Here is a 21,244-nt window from a genome sequence, read left to right on the forward strand (position 1 = left end):
ATATGCCCATTCAGGACCGGAATACCTCTTGTTTGGTATCCTTTTCCTTTTCAATTTTGCTTCTCTCTTGGATTCTGCTTCGCTGGCACTCTCCTCCTTTGCCAAGTCCTTTTCCTCACTTGACAATTGTTCCACGACGGTCACTTCCTTTCTTTTCTCTTTCACTTTCGGCCTTCCTCCTGCGTTCAAACCTTCTTTACCCTTTTCTTTTATCGGTGAGATACTTAGTCTTCTTTTTGCACCGTGTCCGTTTGATGGACCTGCGATCTTTTCTGTAGAGGTTTGAACTCTTTCGTTCTGCTCTTCTTTGTCCCCACCTTCAGGGGAATCAGTCACGTTTTCCTTTTCTTTTTCTGTATCGTCTGTTTCTGGGAAAGCCCCCTTCTGCTCAGGCTCTCCTGCCTTCTCACTCTCCTCGAGCCCTTCGTCACCGTTACCTTCTTCAGGCTCTGTATCACTTTCAGCTGCTTCAGGTTCCTTGTCACCTTCAGCTGCTTCAGGCTTTTTGCTACCCTCAGCTGCTTCAGGCTCTTTGTCACCTGCAGCTTCGTCGTCGCTGTCTGAACTTTCTCCTTGGTCTTCCCCAAGTGAGTCGGACCCTTCGTTCTCCAATAATATCTCTTTTTCTCCTGCTGTTGCTTGTCCGCTTTCAGTTCGCTTTTGTTCTGTCTCAGCACTCGGCACTGTTTTATCAGGCACTGGTAGTTTCAGCGCTTCAACTTCCTCATCTGTGGGACACAGCACCTTCTTTGTATGACTGGCGTGAATCCAGTTGGGAACCCCCGCGCACTTCACAGCGGTAGTTGTTGTCAGGATCACTTGGAAAGGGCCTTTCCAACGGGGTTCCAGACACGACTTCCTCACGTGCTTCTTTATCACGACCCAGTCACCTGCTTTCAGGGCGTGTCCTGGACCTTGGATCGGTGGCAAGGTGGTCGCCTCCACCTGGTGAGAGAGCGAACCACGTCAGCCAGACCTTTGCAGTAGTCTAACACCATATCATCTGTAATATTCAAAAGCATATTTGCGGGAACTGCAGGAAGTCTCATAGCCCTGCCCATGAGAATTTCGTGCGGAGACAATCCAGTTTTTCTATCCGGAGTGTTTCTCATTGACATTAGCACTAAGGGCAATGCGTCAGGCCATTTCAAATTTGTTGATGCACATATTTTTGCCATTCTCGATTTCAGCGTACCATTCATCTGCTCCACCAGTCCTGATGCCTCAGGACGATAGCTACAGTGCAGCTTTTGCTCAATGTTCAGTGCTTCGCAAAGTAACTTCATCACCTCGTTATTGAAGTGACTTCCCCTATCTGATTCTAAAGAGATCGGGAATCCGAAACGTGGTATTAACTCCCTCAATAAAAGCTTGGCAACTGTAAGACTGTCATTTCTACGTGTGGGGTATGCCTCAATCCAATGACTAAAAATGCACACAATCACCAACACATATCTTAAACCTCCATGCACAGGCATCTCAATGAAGTCCATCTGCATTCGGCTAAAAGGACCGCTTGCCCTACCAATGTGGCTCGCGTTCACAACTGTTCCCTTTCCTGGGTTCATCTGTTGGCAAGTGACACATCGATGGCAAACTGCTTCCGCAGCTTGGCGAAATCTGGGGTTTAACCAATCAGTTTTGAACAATCTTATCATGGCATCTCTCCCTAGGTGAGCTTGCCCATGATAGAACCGCGCAAGCTGTGATAAGAGACTATTTGGCAAAACAAATTTTCCCACATGTGAAACCCATAGCTCGTCTTGTCTTTTTATGCATTGTGATTTAATCCAGGATTCTCTTTCATCCTCCCTGACATTACTTTGTAGTGCTTTTAGTTCTTCTATTGTATCTACGACCTTCAAGGCAAATGCTTCAGCTGGTTCGAGTTCTGGTTCACTTATTGTATTCCAATCATCCCTTAACAATATACAGTTCAAGGCACAAAATCTTGCGACTTGATCTGCATAGGCGTTTCCCAGAGACACATAGTCCTGTCCTTTCGTGTGAGCACTGCACTTTACCACTGCAACTTCAGCTGGTACTTGAATGGCATGTAACAACTCCCTTATTCTCTCCCCATTTTTCACTGGGGATCCTGAAGAAGTCAGGAAACCTCTCTGTGACCACAGTTGTCCAAAGTCATGCACAATCCCAAACCCGTATTGGCTATCAGTGTAAATGGTGACTTTCATCAATGCAGACAATTGACATGCTCTAGTAAGGGCTACAAGTTCTGCTACTTGTGCAGAATAGACTCCTTGAAGCCATCCCGCTTCCAAGACCCCTGTTACAGTACATACAGCATATCCTGCTTTCAAAATTCCCACCCCATCTCTTAGACATGAACCATCAACAAAAAGAATTTGGTCATTTTCATCAAGTTTTGTATCCTTGATGTCTGGTCGGGGTTTTGTGCAAAATTCAGTCACCTGAAGGCAGTCATGCTCGACGTCTTCAACGTTCTCAATTTCAGCATGTTCTCCAGGAAGCAAGGTAGCTGGATTCAACGTAGTGCACCTTTTCAGCTGCACATTCGGTGAGCCCAGAATAGTCGTTTCATACCTTGTGAGTCTTGCTCCAGTCATGTGCTGTGTTCGGGAGCGGGTCAAAAGTATCTCAACTGAGTGAGGGACCATGACTGTTACTGGGTGTCCCATCACTATTCCTTCACTCTGAGTGAGGCTGATACCAACTGCTGCTACGGTGCGCAAACACCCTGGGAGTGCTGCTGCAACCGGATCCAGAGTAGCTGAAAAATACGCTACTGGTCTGTTTACGCCACCATGGGCTTGTGTCAAGACAGACAAAGAACATGCATCACGTTCATGGCAAAACAATGTGAAAGGCTTCGTGTAATCAGGCATACCTAAAGCTGGAGCCCTGCACATGCATTGCTTTAATTCAACAAAAGCATCCATCTCATCCCCTTTCAGTTCAATCTGTTCCAAGGCATCCTTCTGGGTCAATTTCAGTAAAGGCTTTGCTAGAGACGAGAAGTTGGGAATCCACTGGCGACAGTATCCCACCATTCCCAAAAACTTCCTCACCTCCTTCCTTGTCTTTGGTGGATTCATTTGAAGTACACTTGTAATTCTTTCCTTCATTATTTTCCGTGACCCTTTCTCTATCTGGTGACCCAAGTACTTCACTTTCTTCTGACAGAACTGCAGTTTGGAAGGAGACACCTTGTGTCCATTCCCTCCCAAATGGTTCAACAGAGCAATGGTATCGGCTGTGCAGCCACTTTCTGTCTTTGATGCAACCAGTAAGTCATCAATGTACTGTACTAGGGTTGACTCGAATGGCAACTCTAACTCTTCCAAGTCTTTCTTTAGAACCTGATTGAATATCGACGGTGATTCAGAAAACCCCTGAGGAATTCGGCACCAACTGTACACTCTGTCTAGGAATTTGAAACAAAAGAGGAATTGGCTGTCCTCATGAAGAGGCACAGAAAAGAATGCTTGTGACAAATCGATGACTGAGAACCACTCAGCTTCGCAAGGGATCTGAAACATTATCACAGCTGGATTCGGTACGACAGGGCAGCACTTTATTATGATGTCATTTATTTTCCTCAAATCCTGTACAAGTCGGACTTTCCCACTTGGCTTTATTAGTCCCATTATCGGTGAATTACATGGGCTGCTTAATACTTCTTTCAGTACTCCCTGCTTCACGAATTCGTCAATAAGTTGGGCAACTTTCATGAGGGTATCTTGTGGCATGTGGTATTGTGGGGTCTGGGGAAAGATCGCATTGGGCTTTACCATCACTTTTACTGGTTCTACTCCTTTCATCAATCCCACCTCTTTCCCTGTCATGTCCCACACTTTCTCTCCGACTGTTTCCCGTAGTTCTGCTGGGATATCTTCTTCAGTTATCATTGGTAAAAGACAAATCAGAGGATACTCTTCGTCAACTGTTTCTATCTCATCCCCCTCTACACTGTCCTCGTCTTCCCCATCATTGCTCGTCTCTATTGTTATTCCTTCGTTCGAGCACATTATCGAACAACCCAATTTGCACAATAGGTCTCTTCCTAACAGTGCTATCGGGCTTGAGTCACACACCACAAACTGATGTACCCCTTGATAGTTACCAATGTTGACTGGTATCGGATCTGTTATTGGGTTCGTCAGATGCCTGTTTGCTACTCCCACCACTTGAACTGTCCTCCCCGAGAGTGGCAAATTTGGTACTTCACTGCTCTTAACTGTTGAACGTGTGGCTCCCGTGTCAACCAGGAATGAGACGCGATGACCCATTACTCTTCCCTCTACGTACGGACCCTTTTGATCAACTTCTAGGGATGCCGCAAGCACACAATCTCCTTCCTCTTCTGAGCTTTCACTCTCCCATACATTGTTTATTCCACTCTCACTGTGTAATGGGAACTGTTGTATTGTGCCGTTTGTGCTCATTACCTGACCCGTTACCTGTGGAGGAACCATCACTTGCTGCTGACTCATTGGTGCCAAAGGTATTTGCATTTGCTGATTAGGTACCAAAGGTAACTGCTGTTGCATCGGCTGCATTTGCGTCATCTGCACACGGGGCATCTGCATCTGCTGCGGCTGCATAGGTTGTAATCCCTGCAATTGATTCACGGTCTGAAAATTTGGGTTTGGACCCCTCATTTTCGGTCCTCTCGTTATCTGAAATGCATTGACATCATTGTTTTGCTGACCAACACCTACACCTGCACCTGCACCTTCCTGCACCACCATCGGACACTCGCGTTTCCAATGACCTACGTTTCCGCACGCGTGACACGGCATCACTTTCTTCATTGCCTGCACACCTGTCACAACAGTGTTCAAATCCGGACCATTATTCACAAAACCTCCTCTACCTCTGCCTCTGCCCTGTGGCTGAAACGCCATGTTTCCTTGCAACTGCGGCTGCTGTTGCTGAAACACCATGCCTCCCTGCAACTGCGGCTGCTGTTGCGGTACCTGCTGTTGGAACCCTTGCATCCCTGGCAACCCTTGCAAGCCTGTCTGAGCCGCCTTAAGCTGCATCATCATCACCTTCTCTTTCAGTCTTTTCTGTTTCACCTCAATTTCGTCGCTACAGTATTTCGCATAAGTCAAGACTTCATCAATCGGTTTCGACTGCCAGCAGATCAAATGCGATTTTATCATCTGACTTATCTCTGGTCTCAGCCCTTCCACAAATCTGAACACAAAATGAAGCATATCTTTCGCCTCGATTGCTTCTGTGCCACTGTAATTCTTGAACGCCTTCAACAACCTCTCATAGTAACTATGAATCGATTCTTTAGCCTCTTGGGCAGTTCGATCAATTTTCTGCCAATCCACATTTTTGGCGGCAACCTTCGTCTTCAAATGTTCAATCACCTTATAGTACAGACACATCACCATAGGTGATGGCGCACCCGTCTCTCTGTCTCTCTCTGGTTCACTTGTCGGCCAACCTACAGCTCTTTTGCAATCCTCCCACAAATCTGCCGGAACCACAATCTCGAATAAAGTGTTCAGGTCTTCCCAGAGACATTTGGCAAGCTTCACAAACCTATCAGTCTGTTGATACCATTCGATCGGCTTCTCCCTCAGTTTGGGAAAATCATTTGTAAAAGACTGAATATCGCTCCTGTGCCATGGTACATGTACTAATTTCCCCCCTGCTGTCTCCCTCATTGGTAACATGGTTACGGTCTCGCTGCTCTGCGGTCTTTTCTCATTGTGCTCTGTGGCACTGTCCCTCCTCTTATCCTTCCTTTTTCCCCATCTGCTTTCCCACTTGTCTAAGCACCTCCACACTTGGGCACTCTGCAACAATTCTCTAAGGTGTGCCTTCATGCCTGCTGATCTCATGTGTTCAAAATCTGTGGTCCCAAAATCCAACCTATAGCTCCTGCTCAAGTGTTTCGTCTTGCCTATGTCAATACCGTTCCTGTCTGCTACTTCCTGCAAACTTTTATGTACCTTGTTTACCTCTTTCGTGATCTTTGGACATAGATACCTCAACTCCTCTTCCGTGTAGGATTCTAACCTGTTCACACCCATATTCCCTTCCACCAATTCTTGTGCTTCCATGTTCAGCCTCATCCTGCTCAAGTAATCGTCTCCTTTCCCACTGTCTGAGCTTTGTGTGGAATTTAAACTGTTGAACCACTGTGTCAGCTGTTGCGCATTTACCCCCATCAGTGTAGCATTCACATCGACTGCCATCGATGGTTGTGGCAACTTTTCAGTGTTCGATGTTAATGGTATTATCAGTGGGGGGCTCGACCTCACCAGTGTTGACTGAGCGCATACGGGACTAAACTCCATCAAGGACCCAGACCCAGTTGGCTGAGCCGCTATCGGAGTTATCCCTGGAATGTTTTCTATGCACCTTCTTTCTGTCCCATTCTGCAGCATCTGTCCCTGACTGCTCATACCTAAGTTGGGCTGACTATACAAGGGTACCACTGGACCTACAGTAATGGGCAGTGATATCGCATCTGGATTTTGTCCATTTCCCATATTCTGAGGCATGTTCATCCCCATATTGTGGGCCATCATTGCCGGCATGCCCATCTGACTCCCCGTCATTTGAGCATGAACACTTCCTCCCTGCATCTGCTTTTGAGGCATCATAAACTGAGTTGATTCAGCTTGTGCCATTGTTGGGTTGTAACCATTCTGTACGCCCCTTACGGTTGGATCTAGAATCATTCCTCCACTGTTATCACTACTGTAGTACCCTGGCATCTGCGGCTGATAGTGTTCTGCTGGTTTCAACACGGGCACATCTGGATACATTCTCCTGATCTGCGGTATCTGTGGGGTGAGCAGTAAGCTCGGATCCTTAGATCCCGATGGTACTCCTGTATTCTGCGTTTCCCTGTTCTGTAAGGATGCCGGAGGGGCAGAACTGGTACTTGGACCTTGTCCATTCTCTGCATAAGGTGGTGGACGGTCGTTCAGCAACTCCATTATCAATTCCTCATCCTCTAGCTCCTCTTCTTTTCTCAACTTTTCCTCGTCCTCTCTGTCCTTGGAACACTTCCTGTCTGTCTTACAGGTAGCTTTCTTACCTGTCTCCTCTTCATCTTTAGTAATTGCGGGGAACAATTTTATTCCCTGCAATACATCTGACCTCCACACCTTCTGCGCATTATCCCACCTAGCATCCGCTAGTGTCTTTTCTACCTTCCTCATCCTTGTTTCAAACTTGTTTTTCTGTTGCTGTCTAGCCATGAGTTCCCATATTGCTAGAGCCTCAAACTGTGCTGGCCTTGGAGGCACCTTCATGTCATACATCGTGAATCTCAAGTTCTCTAGGACCCTTATATTGAATGTCCCATGTATCGGGAATGCTACGCTCCCATGTTTCTCTGTCCACTTGTGCCATTGTTTTAGCCAAAGGCACGGAGCTACCCCTTTTTCCTCCATTACAATGTAAGCTGGTGTACCCTCGGGCGGCGTTTCCTCTCCTACGCTCGCTTTAATGTAAGTCTCCCCCTTCATCGCACTCCTAAATGCTTTAAGGAATTTCATTTTCTCGTCTTTTAATTCACAAAGTTTATAATCAATAGATCACTGTTATTCCACAAGATTTGTAATCAATAGGTGACTTTAATTCCCGGAATACTCTTCACCTGCCTTTCCCCTTCCAATCGAGTGCCACGGACTGCGTCCAATCCGTGCGCGACCCTTCTTTCCAACCAACCTATCCCAGCGCGGCTCTTAGTGACGTCACACTCACACACACTGCGGCTGACAAAGCCTCGCGGCTAATCCTCCTTCACTCAGTTCCTCCCGTAACAACTTTTGCATGTATCGCGAGCTACCAAAAACTAAAACAGATCTGTCGGTTTACTACAGGAAGGGTAACATAATCGCTTCAGGACCTTAGGGACTTTTCACTAACCTCGACCACTATTCGATCTCTTTCACCAGCCTCGGCCGCTATTCCGTCTTTCTCAATCCCCACATTCGCAAGCAAATCTGACCCGCAGACCTACTCTCAACTTGTCAATGATCTGTTCTAGTGCACTTAGAATCTCGTCAAAGCCCGAAGTCGAAGTTCCTCTCACTCCCTAACACACGTACCCACTCGTTGACCACGCCCGATCAACCTACTAAACCGCCCAGACCACAACATGGATCAACATACTCCGGAGTCTCTTGACCTCGCAGGGCCCGCCTCAACAACAACAACCACGTGGACCTTTTTATGCACAAAGCGCCAGACGCACATGAAGTTCGACGACTTCCCTACTCTCACACTCGGAGCCGCACCTCCGTTACTCTATGAAGTTCGACGACCTCTCTACTTCTACACTCGGAGTCGCACCTCCGCTATCCTTAAAAAGAAAATCCTCGCAACCTTTTCACACACCCTGCGGCAATAAGCTGTGCAAGTGCAAAACCCTAACTTCACTCATACCATCACTAGTACCGCCAACGCTGTTTCCACATCTCCTTTCTCTCCATTCGCAAGTTCCGAGATCCCGGGAAAGTCGCGGTGGACCTAGCCCATCATCATCTTGTCAATCAGTTTTATCCAGGAAAATCTAATTCAACTTTTCGAATGGGGTCTCAAAATGCGTAACCGTTAATTCGACACCATGTACTCTAATGGTACAGGGTCCCAAAAGACGTAACCATCCTCTGCTACCATCTACTGATAGAGCGGAACGTGGTAACAATTTACCTGCGTTCGGACGCTCTTTAGGTCGATGAATCTTTTGGCTAGGTGGGAACTCTCTGTACTCTTAATCGATCAATCACCTTTTATCGATAATCAATAACGAACATAAGCAACACCTTGAACAACATAACACTTAACAATTAATCCAGAATACATTTCGGCGAACCCTGACCTTTCAGTCAGGAATAACCACACCAGTTTATTGCAAAGTTAGTGAATTTATTTCCCTATATTAACAAAGCTAGCACAATATAGATGTGTCTCAACACCAAATGATAAACATAAATGAACATTAATAGCTGTCCATATCGTCGAAACAAGTGTAATCTATGTAGCATTTGAATCACAAGGCATTCGATAGTGGCAATGCAAAGCACTAATACGATAATCTGTAATGGGCTAATTGCGTACATTTAGTCAGCATAACAAGATCTCAAATTGCATCGTGCGACATATGGAATCCTCGTCTAACCTCAAATTAGCATCAGCATGTGGGGCAGGGGTGAATGGGGCAATTGCCTCACGGCGGCAAGATAAGATTACTACTTCATGCAAAGGGGCAAATCAAAGTTAAAGTCTCTAGGGCAAGAATCATTAAAGTCTCTTTCTCTCGACTAGAGAAAGCATCAAAGTCTCTCAAAATGGCGTCGCAGCAAAATGGGTCATAGTAGCTACGAAGTCAAAATGGCGGGATGTCCGAAGATAGAGAGAGCTTCCCTCTCATGCACCTGGGTTTTATAGACAACAGTTCAAGTCCAGTAGGGTCTCCATTGGAGGGTTCATAGGTTAGCTTCAAATTGACCAATCAAAAACGACAGTTCTGAAGCTTTTACTTAAGCATACATTATCCTTGGAGATGGGTACGCAATTTGCAACATTGTTTCTCGATTAGCTTACTCTCAGAGGCTCCATTGTCCGCACCTGCAAGCCGACCTTGAATTTAAGAGAAAATATGCCATGCTGGCACCAACTTTAAGATAAGCATGCGAACAGTCTCTGTGGAAAAGTACAGCTTCAAGCAGAAATACACGTTTAATAGCACAGTGGAAAAATACGAACGTTTCAACCGTGAGACCAGGCAACTAGGCCAAAGCCTCCGCTAAAGTAATGCTAAGCTAAGGCATTTCAAATAAGCAAATCGTAGCATACGTTTATGATTATGTCGGATTAGTGCATTTCTAATACACCACGTTATATAAAGCACGCGTATAAATGATGGCAAACTACTCTGAGGGCACATTTTGTCCCCGTACAATCTTTATTAATTCGGTTAATGTCACACATGATTATTTCAGCACTACGTTTATGCGTTAATAAATCAAAACCTTCATTTTCTGCTTCATCATTAATGAAAGCAAAACCTTCTCTATGCCTTGTGAAAAGGCCCAAAAGGAAATCAGCACTTTGCGTGAATGGTTTGAAAGTGAAGGATACTACTTCTTTCTCTTTCCTGGGAGTTCTATTTTACAGTAAATATTCTTGAAAAGCTATGGTCTCAAACAGATGTGCCTTGCTCGAGAAAACTATTATGGGGTTATAGGGATTCTGCCAAAGCTAGGCTCCAAGCCAGTCAGAGAGCTGCTAACCATTTATGCAGTTAAATCAAAGGCAGTTGCCACATATGAGGCAGCATTTGGGGCACGGTGATCATACACGGCATCCAACTAGTTGAAAATATATTTCTTAAAATAGCTTCTTGCAGCTCTATGCAGCTACCCTAACTCCATGGTCCAGGATGAGTTGGGTGTCCCTCATATAGCAGACTAAATCGAACTAGCCCCCTTACTGCTCTTGACATTATTTTGGAGAGGGAGTCCACTCCATTAAACTGACTTATTATCGTGGATTGCCTGAACTTGCACTCAGTGGATAACATCCCTTGGCTCACGTATGTGAGAGCGACTTGGGGAAGAAAGGTCTTGCAGTTTTATCTGCTTCCCATGTTTCCGGCAAGGCTTGCTCTAGGGCGAAGCTGAGAGATGAGTTTGTGGTACACACTAGGGCAATGAGAAGGAGGACTCTAAGGCCTTGGCGTCCTTCTCTAAACGGGTTACCTCCCAAGAAGCTCTGCAACCATACCTTCTCCTAATTCAAAGTCTACAACATTCCATTGTTTTAAACAGATTTCGGTTTAACTACCTCCCCCTCATGGTGGGTTATCCAGCGGGTTATCATTCACAGTCAGAATCACGCCCCTGCTCCTGTGAGGGAATGTCACTTCAGACCAATTTACTTATCTTGTTCTTTTGCACTTTCAATGAAGCGCCAAGGAAAAACCTGATTTTATCTTTTTGAATTTCATCAGTGTACACCTGCCATACTGTTTCCTCAGCAATTGCACACCGCTTTGTCTCCCACTCTGTGGTGTTGTATATGTTGCAGATCATGAAAATAATGAAGAGTGGTGCCGGTCATGAGGGACGGGGGGGGAGGGAGGGGGTCTGTCTACTTGTTTAAAGTGCATGGCTGTAGGTTGTAATACTTCTAAATGCGTTTTTCTGCCTATTTAACTTTTCTAAATCTGTATGATATTGGCCGTATTTATGACATGTTCTTTGGCTGATGATTTTTATAATAACTAATGTTTCTTTTATTACGGATGCGTACCTTGTGTGCTTACTTATTCTTTTATTCAGCCAAAATGCTGCGAACAAATATTGTTCTGATTCTGATTGATTTTCTATGTTCTTCTCTATACTCGACCTAATATAGGAAACTGAAAACCTTATTGCTTGAGTGGTGCAACAGCAGCATGATACCCATGGAGCAGGTAGGGGTATTGCTGTCATTTCATTTGATGATCATAGAGTTAGAGCTCATACTGCTAATTATTGAACAGGAAAAACATCTTGCAGATGCAGTGATTATTCATATGCCACGACTATATATTATTATTTATAGCATTATTAATATTGCAGCTGGGATGGCAATATGCAAAAATGAAAATTTGGGCATAAACATATATAATTAAAAAAGCGTAAAGATGGGTCCGAATGTAAAAATAAAAAATCACCAAATTTCAATGCCATTGGTGACTAATAAGAATAAACTACTGCAATATTTTCACAAACCCATGCATAGTAAATTAACTTGTAAAGATTTAGACCATTTGGACACTGTTGGCCTCAGTACGAGTCTGCAGGTATCTCCCTGCAAACTCCCCTCCTCAGAGTTATCAATAGCAAGGACATTTGTAACTCTTGGAGACAGAGTTAAGGTAAATTACAAATGTGGGATCGATGGTCTACTTAGAAATTATAAATTGCCAGGAGAACTGCTAATATTGGTCAGATTATCACAACAACTACTACATATTTCCCAGTATTTCACAAGGACAGTGCCCCAGCTTTGAGTAGATAGATTCTCGGGGTGAAGCAGCATAAATGTGTGGACATATTTTGGTATCTCGTAACTCCTGTTTGTGTCAAATCAGGGGTATTGAGGGCTTTGGGATGAGACTCTAGGTCAGTTTATATTGCATCCTAATTCTTTTTTAGGCTAGTTACAAACTGCAGTGTCAGTGTGATTTAATTTAAGCAATTTGCTCAACCAGTTGGTCAATATGAAATGTAACTCCTCAGCTGCTTAACCCCTGGGTCTGGAGGACGCAGGATTCCAGTACTTCGCATGACCTCCATAATGGGAGGATGTAAACGTCTCATCTTTCTGGTGTCCAGAAGGTGAACCTTCAGTGCTTTCACCGAAGTCCACCCTGAATTGCCATAATGGTGGTAGCTGATGCAGAATCACTTCTGCTGCAACCCCTCACCCTGCCCATCAATGATATCAGCATGCTGTATAATAGGTTTACACTAATAAGCTCACCGGACAGTGCGAACCGTTCTGCATAAGTTGGGGGGATTCCTAACCTCGGTTGGCCTCATTTTTTCTTAGACAGGCCCTGCTGGAAATGGGGAGGCACGAATCAGACTATTCAGAACTATTACTTGCAGAAATGCAAGATGGGTGAAGTATCAATATTGCCTAAATGTAGTTGCAGTGCTTGTTGTAACTTCTTTTTGTTTTTGCAAAGAGTGCACTTAAAACGGTAAAATTAGTACGCCGAATCCTTCAACCACGCATGTGAGTCCCTTCACAGTCAATTTCTTAGAGTACCTCATTAACAAAAAGCCAAAATTCAAGTAGGAAAATATTCACTTACATTCAATCTGTCCTAAGATTAATGTAAAAACAAGAGAGCATCACCTGTGATAGAATGTAGTCTTCTCATAAACAGAATTGACTCCCCTTTGCCCCTTCCCTGATCCTGCTCCCACATTTTGCTGAATCTTGCAGAGATACCTAGGGGCAGATTTATGGAAAGTGGTGCTATACAGAGTGCAGCGTCACTTTCCCTGCGCCCCTTAGCACCCTGCTACCGCCACCATGTGTGCGCCGTATTTAAAATACGGCGCACCATGGCACAGGGTGGGGGCATTAGAATCATTTTTAATGACTCTATTGATGTACTCTGCAGGAGTGGTGCCAAACTGTTGGCGCTACTCCTGCAGAGTACATAGGGGCCCATTCTAAAGAATGGAAGCCCCCTTTTAATACCTGCTCTTGAGCAGGTGTTAAAAGTGCGGTAATAAATGGTGCAAGGAAATCCCACAGATTTCATTGCAACATTTTACCGGCTCCCCTAACAGGGGAACGCCCCCATTTGCATACATTATGCCTGGCGCAGGCATAATGTAGTGCAAAGGGTTACATGGTGGCACAATGCATACATTGCGCCACCCTGTAAATACGGCGTGGGGATTTTGGCCTCGTTGGGCCACATTAAAGTCAAAATAAATGACTATAAATATGCCCCCTAATTTGCTTCAATAGCTTAAACTTGCAAGTGGCACGAAGTTCCAATCCGCTTAAATATTTTATCATTTATGAAGTTGTTTGCTTTATTTGTTTCTGTATTTTTGTATATTGTTTTGAGGTTCAAATCTTAGAAATTGCTTTGGCCAGTAATAGCTTAGTGGGGGGTCCCTGGATTCTATGAATGATTCAAGTGGGATCCCTGAGTTCCATTAATGTTTCAGGGGGAGTCCAAAGAAGTCAAAAGGTTAAGAACCACTGCAAAAAACATACGATCTTGTGGATGGTTCACAGGGCCATACATGAGCAGCAGCCATTGGTTCTTGCTCAGTTTTACATTATATCAAACCAAAAGAATGTTTTAAGGGAACAATTTGGGGTTACCTGTGTTTGCTTCTGGCTCAGCTAAGGAGATCCTTCTCACTCCAAACCAATAAAGTGTGTGTGGCTGTTGCACCTATCTTCTAATAATTGTCTAAGTGTGAAGCAAAGCGTGAAGAATGATATGGGGAGCTGTTTGAAACTTCCTTAAAGAATACCCACACACGTTTGCCCCTCTTACAACCAAATAACCTCAGCAGATGCAAAGGTACATGATTTGGTAGCCTTAAAGTAATAAATCAGCTGTGATTACAACAGTTTCAATACCAATAAAGAACCAACTTTGGGTGCTCATCAATTTGGTATGAGAGTGTACAGGTGAAAAGAAGCATTGTTTACAAGGTTTCTAGTGCTTGCAACTGTAACTACTGTAACTGTATGTAGCAAAACGACCTATTTGGACAGGAAGGATGAAATTATATGAAGACATTATTTAATTATTTCATTAGAAAGGTAAGATGTTTTTGGACCTCCGCAGCTTGATATTTTTTATGTAGGTGTTGCAGACTGTCAACATGAAATGGGGCAGAGAACCTTTCTTTAGGACAAGGAATCTGCTGCGTTTGGTGAAGAGTTGAAAAATTAACCGAAATGTTTTGTAAATTTGAGAAGATCTTAACTTTGCTACTGCTACACGTACAAATAGATTAGGATAGGGTGACAATTGCTTGCAAAGTGTAGGAAAATTTGCAGACAAATGCAGTGCAAAGGCAATGAGTAAATCCCACAGTGGTAGTGACATCAGAGTTGCAGGAATTAGGCAAAGACGCTGCCTGCAGGTGGCTGACCGACACAAGGGGGTGAACGATCACAATTGATTCTCCCTTTAAAGGGGTTTCTGAGACCGAGTAGTAGAGCACGTCTATTTATCCTGGACTGAACACATGTACTGAGCTATTTCATAATAACAGAGAAGACCCTGAGGATGCAGGAAATCAAGTTCATAATTAATAGTTAAAAGCTGCAATACTTGACTGTAATAGACTGCTGAGTGTGATCCCTCCCTCAGATTTATAGGCAAAGGCTAGGCAGGGGAAAAATGGTCCGAACAGAAGTCAGACAAAGGCATTCTACAGATTTCAAGGATGCAGGAGATCGATTAATTGCACAACACAAAGGAGTTCTTCTGCTGTTCTTTTATATATTTGCACTACCCTAGTTGCAGAAAACGGGAACTACTCCCCGGCAAAGTACATTGGAACAAGATAAATACATGTAGGCAAAAGAAAAACAATTAAAAAGTAGCTATGCTGTGCACCACAGATATGCTGTTACTCACGATTTCAACCAAAGATCATCGAGCAATTACAATCAGGATTTGCTGACGTTTTTACTCAGGTAAAGGAAAAGACATGCTACAAATTAATAACGAACCCAACACTTTTTGCGTGCCCCGCGGCCACTACAAGGAGAACACAATGTTTTTCTCTGTTTCCCACTATCTGTACTGTCTGAAAAGACACTCATATATCTGTAGATGGATTATATTTGCGAAATGACCGAGGTCATTTAGGATTGTCTCATGCTATGTGCACTGTCTCCACTGTTGTTGAAAGTGATATGTTGCATGGAGTTTATTTTGCTCATGTGGATGAACTTGTAGCACTTTCATGTGTCTGTGTCTTGCTGAAAAAGACGACAGCAACACAATATGCTTTTGGAGATGTTCATGATTTCTGCCAAATCTGACCCAAAGAGGGTTCCTTGCTGTTAGAAAGTGGGTTATTATTCGGAAATCCTCCACAAGTAATAAGGCCAAATCTTCATTTTATCAGGAGCCAAGTACCACCCACACGCCCACAGCACTTCACTCTTTCAGGGTATCGAGGTAGAGCAATCCAATTCCTATTCAAGGGAGGTGACATGAGCTAGTGACACAAACCTCAGGCATGCAATAAACGATACTTACATTTTCTTATAGAAAATCCTGCTTTGGGATTTAAAAAGAAAATATATCAATCCCCTCTCACCATGGGAGTTCCCTCCCATGGCAATGGTGGCATTGTGCACTTTTTAGACCTGGCATTGATAGACATAAAAAAATGTCTGTTTGTCCACCCATCTAAATTACTCCATTGCCACATTGGCGGAGTTTGACCACGGCAGAAACAGTGTACTCTCCACCATCGTCAAACTAGGGTCAACCAGAATTTAAATTGGACGGGCAGACCATAAAGCTGGTGTGGAGGGAACACCATCATTGTTGCAATGGAGATTCCTCTCTGCTCAGATTTAAATGAGGCACTATTTGTTTATTTGCACATATATACAAGTTGTCAAGTGGAAATGCCTCTGATGACACCCTCTTACAATTGAAACTTCAGCAAGTTGCCTGATCCTCAATGCCCTTCAGCGGCACAGTTCTGAAACACAATATAATTAGGTGCAGTTAAAAGTGGGGCCTACTGGCTTTGTCAGAGTGTCAGCACAACCAATACAATTAGGAACATGTAACGAAAATCCCTGTGCAGCAACATTAGAATACTGCAGGAAGGCTCTTTCTTTTAATGGCACTCAATGCGATATCGAATGCTTTAATTTAATGTGAATAAGATATTCAAACATTAAAGATTGTGCTGTGTTAGTGTTTCTTCTACTTTTCAACTTCCTGCTAGACAGCCTTGGGACCTGAAAACAAGGATCCCTGTAATCCAGAGCCTTAGATTAAAAGTCCCAAGTGCAAGGAAAAGTCTCCCCAGGCCACTATTCTACGCACCTGGGAGACTTAGACGGGCACATCCTAATTAAAATTAGGCTCTTCACCCAGGATCAGTCCTCTTTGTGTTCCTGGTTTCCTCTTCAGCGCAAGGTGACTTCCTGCAGTCCACTCAATGCTCTAGGAGAGTACCTTCCCTGCCTGCATCCCCAGGCCTGCTCTTTCTAAGCATCTTATAATTTACTGTGTTAGCAGGAGCTAGGGTCTCTTCCTTTTGTATTTCACACGCCCATTAGAGCAGTTCTCAGAAGATGCAAGGGAGCCTTTCAGTTTCCCTTCCAGTAGGTCCATCTCTCTACTGTCTCCTAGAGAGTACGGGGGGAGAGCGCCGCCCCTGGTCTTGGAGATAAATCATAGTCCCTGGGTGTTTGCTGAAGTCAGAAGCCAGAAGCCCTAAGTCCTCCACTATGATACAGAATTCTCACCCTGACTTTAAGAAGTCCAAATGCCTATCCAACGGTGTTCTGAGTGCACATATGACCTTTATGGTATGCTTGCTTCTGTATCGTCTTCAGTTATGAATTGGGGCCAGGCGCCATGGTGCCAAGTGGTAAGAACATGTGTAAATATGAACAATACACCGCCCATAATGTATTTTTTGCTAAAATGTAATTACATAGCATTAAATGTTACTCCAGCAATTTGAAGGGAGGGTTTATACTTACAAACATACCCTGTTCTTTGTGATGATGAGAACAAGAAATTAAGTTACTGGTTGAGGGGAGTGAATCCCAACTGAGCAGAAACCACAAACATTGTTAGGGTGAAGTCACAAGCAAACCCTAAATTTGGCAGCACTGGCTCCATTTAAAAAATGCACTGGTGCTAAAAGTAGCTGCCTAGTGCCAATGCAGGCACCATAGTGCAAGGGTGCATGAGTTGCAGGGAATGATTTTTTATGTGGAGGAAGGTGTCCCTTCCTGCACATAAACTATCAATAAAGACTATTTGTTACTTTTATGTGTGCTGCAGAATGCAGCACACATATCAGTAGCAAATCATCATTATTTTATGAATGTTTATGTGCAGGAAGACACATCTTCCTGCACATAAACAATCATTAATGGTGTTTTTCTCTTTCTATTTGTGCTGCAGAATGCAGCACACATAGAAATGGAAAAATGAGGAGAAATAAACATATTTCTCATTGTTGCTCAACTAACGTCATCCCTGGGTGGCGTTAATATTTAGCGCTGCCTCAGGTTTACGATTTCTCATAAATGTGAGGCAGTGTCAAAAGGATTGGGTGTTGCGTTGTAAATATGGAAAAGGACACAGCACCACTGTAGCGTCGTTGAAAGTGATGTACCGGTGGCGCAAAAAGCTTAGAAATGAGCCCCTAAATTAATTCACTCATAAATCACAACAGCATGGAAGTTTGAAGAAATTGATACGGCTTTAATAGTTTTCTTTAAAAAATTCATACATTTAAAAATTCATATACATAAAAAAACAAATACACAAGCATAACATGTACAAAACAAGAAGGAGGATTTCCAAGACAAACTAATTAATCCTTTGCACTAGAAGCACTCTGACGTTTTATGTCACTAGATGTCTATGAGTGCATTCAATAACATAGATATCATCCATGCACTGTAAGTTGTGCTTTCAAAATTTGTTTAAGGGGTATCTCTCATTGTTTTGATGAAGGGAAAATACAACACCAGAAAATTTGGAAGGAAAGAGTACATTTTAACAAATGAAATAATATCAGAATGACAAAAATCAAATCAGTAGAAACGGAGGTATTGAATTTTAAAGTTTTTTGTGTGAAAATAGTACGTAAAAGCACAAAGTGCCCCTCACAGTTATCTGGGCACAGTAGACGAGGGAAAGACATACGTTCAGGCAGATCATGATGAAGCCCAGGTAAGATAAAGGGAGTAGGTTAGTCCTGCTTCTCCTTCCCCTCATCAAGTCTGCCAACCTTCTAGGGGTGATAAAATGCAGGGCATTCCTGGTTCAAGTTCCTTTGTATATGCTACAGGCAATGTCCTTTGAAGTGTAAGTGAGATTGTGCACATCTCCTCCCCAGCCATCTTGTCAGGATGGCCCATCCTGCCCAAACCTAAGCACCCTTTTATTACTGTCTGAAAGCAATACACAAACCCCAACAGTAGAGTCATTCACAGTCATGTGACCCAGGACACCTACAGAAGGCACAGTTGGTTGGGACAAGAAAATGCCAACTGTTTAAAAGTGGCAATTCTGGAAATGTGACTTAAAATCTGATTTTACCATTAAAGGGGACTTTAAATTAAAATGAATTTGAGTCTAAACAGCATATCTCTAACTGTTCCCAATCTAAGGGCCAGATGTAAAAAGCATTCACAGAATCGGCCTGCTTGCGACTGGCAAAATGCTGTTTTAGTGTACAAAATGCAAAATGTGATTTGGTAACTCGTAACTGAATCACATTTTGCATTCCCGATTCGATGTTTAGAAGGGGAGTGTTTTTATGGCGTTCCTTCCAAATACTGAATCGGTATGATATGTATTACTGTTTTGTGGCCAAATTCCATTCCCAAAACAGGAATACTTTACCACTTGTTTAAAACTGTTGGTACCCATTCACAAAGGAGAAGGCCCCCCCCTGGGGACCACTGCCTACTCTTCAAAAATTAATCTTTCAAATTTCATTTTTTCTTTTTAAATGTATCCTGTTTTCCTTTATGAAAAATGGGCTGTATTAAAAAAAAAAGCTTTATTAAAATCAATCACACACAGTGGTCTGCTGACCTCAGCATCCCTGTGATGGCTGTGATTCCTAGATGGTCTCAAATTGTGACCTACCTCACTAATAAGCAAGAGGTACATCAATATCAACCACTCTAGGAATCGCTAATGAAACTCAAAAGAGTTTCATACATTAGGAATACTAATTTCCTAATTTCAATTTGAGGAGAATCGCATCTGGCCCTAAATTTAGCACTTATGAAATGTAATAAGGTAACCCAGAGTTAATCAATGGGAGAGATATGTCTTACAATAGTGGAAAACTACCTTATGGGCTTTTCACTGTCAGTATACTTAAGATGTAAATACACATGTCCTACCTTTTAAATACAGTCCACTCTTCCTTATGTGCCATACGGTCCTACCTTAGGTGTGACTTAAAAGTATAAAATAAAAGGTTTAGTCTTGGCCAGTGACAAAACAAAGCCCCTGAAGCCCCTGCGGTGGGGGAGAGCTTCAAAAGGTCCCCTCAGCACAGTACTCTGGCCTCGGAGCTCCCGCGTGAGTCCAGAGGGGGGGGCCCTCTCCCTCATGTACTGTGCAGGGGGGCCCCTCAAGTATTGTTATGCAACTGGGCCTGGCAAAATAATGTATTTTGCCAGTTCAAAATGGCAGTTTAACACTGCACTAAAGGTTGCAGTGGCAGACCTGAGACATGTTTTTAAACTGCTGTTTCAGACTGTGGCATAACCAGTGCTGCAGGCCTACTGGTAGCATTCATTTTATTGGTCCTAAGACTGTGTCATATCCTTTAGTAGGATCTTACAAATAAATTAAATGTGCAATTTAGGTATGATGCAATTTTATCATCTTTGAATGAAAGAGCACAAGCATTTTAGCGCTGGTTAGCAGTGGAAAAGCCGACAAAATCAAATTCAGCAAAGCTGGAGGTGTGAATGCAAAAAGTGTGGGGGATATGATGCCAAGGATGTCAGGTCTGACAGTCTTTTTTTACATTGGAAGTCATACCTCTTTGAGTTCATGTCTGCATTGAGAGTCAGGAGTCGTAAAGTCCCTTTCTTCAGGCATCAGGTATTCCCTTTCTTCCAGCCTGTCATTCTTCCACTGTAGTTTCTTTCAGGTCCAGAATGTTCTCTAAATACTCTCTCTTGTGCGCAGGGTTTAGGTGAGGGGGAAAGTTCTATAAGTAGGCATCTCTGCCGAACCCTAGGATGGCATACCATTACTTCACTCTGTTCCACGCCTTCTGCCAACACTTTTAGATTTTCCAATACATTGTTCCTTGAGGTGGTCTATTGTTAAATCTTCCCAGAGAGCCTGAAGCCACAACTCAAACTGCAGCAGTTGCCTACTCCCTTGCCTCGAAATGGGTCTGAGTGTTATTTGCGGAGTTTTGCTCCATAGATTTGGCAGAACTCTGCAAACGGGCAGAAAAATTCTCATCCGGCTTGTTGCGCTGTCTTTTTCATGTCAGTGGCACATTTCACTCTGAAAATCACTGCGAACTGCACCACGAGGAGGTGTGCATGTGTGTGGCCATTTCTATTTTACCTGCTTTCTCTGCTGTTCTGTGCATGGTGCTGGACTTATATTTGAATCTCTTATTCACCCCCATTTACCTATTTTTTTTTATCAGATTGTATCTTTCTGTTCGTGTATTTTTTGTTTGTGCCTTTTATTTACTTTTTCATTAATTTTTAACTTTTTTGTTTTTCTTTACTTGTGTTCCACGTCCTTCAGTTCTTCCTTTCTGTTTTGTGTTGGTCTTCTCCTACTACTTCCTTTTTTCACTCATCCCAATGGCAGAACAAAAAGCAGCAAGCAGCAGTGCCAGTGCCACCAGTCGCATACTCTGTGGGCACCAGTGGTGCTCAGGAGTGCATCGCTACAACATTTCTACTGAGGCAGAGGTGGCCGCGCTCGTTTTTTTGGGACCAGCACCACTTCCCCTTCATGCTGGCA

General features: G+C 43.5%; 1 long non-coding RNA gene across 5 annotated transcripts in view; it reads left to right on the forward strand.

The window, feature by feature from the left end:
• The window catches only part of LOC138261330 (uncharacterized), a 312,982-nt gene that overhangs the window by 194,947 nt on the left and 96,791 nt on the right, over positions 1 to 21,244 (forward strand). For all 5 annotated transcript variants that reach the window (XR_011199076.1, XR_011199077.1, XR_011199074.1 and 2 more), the window contains one exon: positions 11,383 to 11,440. This is a non-coding gene — a long non-coding RNA (uncharacterized lncRNA). The remainder of the gene's footprint in view (positions 1 to 11,382; positions 11,441 to 21,244) is intronic.

Source organism: Pleurodeles waltl, chromosome 10 (genome assembly GCF_031143425.1).
Source record: "Pleurodeles waltl isolate 20211129_DDA chromosome 10, aPleWal1.hap1.20221129, whole genome shotgun sequence".
In the NCBI taxonomy this organism is placed as follows: Eukaryota; Metazoa; Chordata; class Amphibia; order Caudata; family Salamandridae; genus Pleurodeles; species Pleurodeles waltl.